Source organism: Brassica oleracea, unplaced genomic scaffold, assembly GCF_000695525.1.
Source record: "Brassica oleracea var. oleracea cultivar TO1000 unplaced genomic scaffold, BOL UnpScaffold01155, whole genome shotgun sequence".
Taxonomy (NCBI): Eukaryota; Viridiplantae; Streptophyta; class Magnoliopsida; order Brassicales; family Brassicaceae; genus Brassica; species Brassica oleracea.
The window spans coordinates 24,075-24,336 of record NW_013617713.1 but is presented as its reverse complement, the minus strand read 5'-3'; positions in this window follow the sequence as shown (position 1 = coordinate 24,336).

Here is a 262-nt window from a genome sequence, read left to right as displayed (position 1 = left end):
CTCCCTAAATTGGTGGACTAACCACTATAAAATCGTTATTTTCTAGGGAAACGGAGACAAAAAAAAGTTCCAAACCTCTTTGACTTTCATCATTTGTTAGTGAATGATGCAACTATGCATTGAAACAGTATTTTCATATTTTTGAATTTTTCTCAAAATCTATGGGTTAACCCCTACGAATATATTATATTGAATTTTTCCCTACGAATATATTGAATTTTTCGGTAAATGCTCTATATACTAAAGCCTATGATATTTAGTG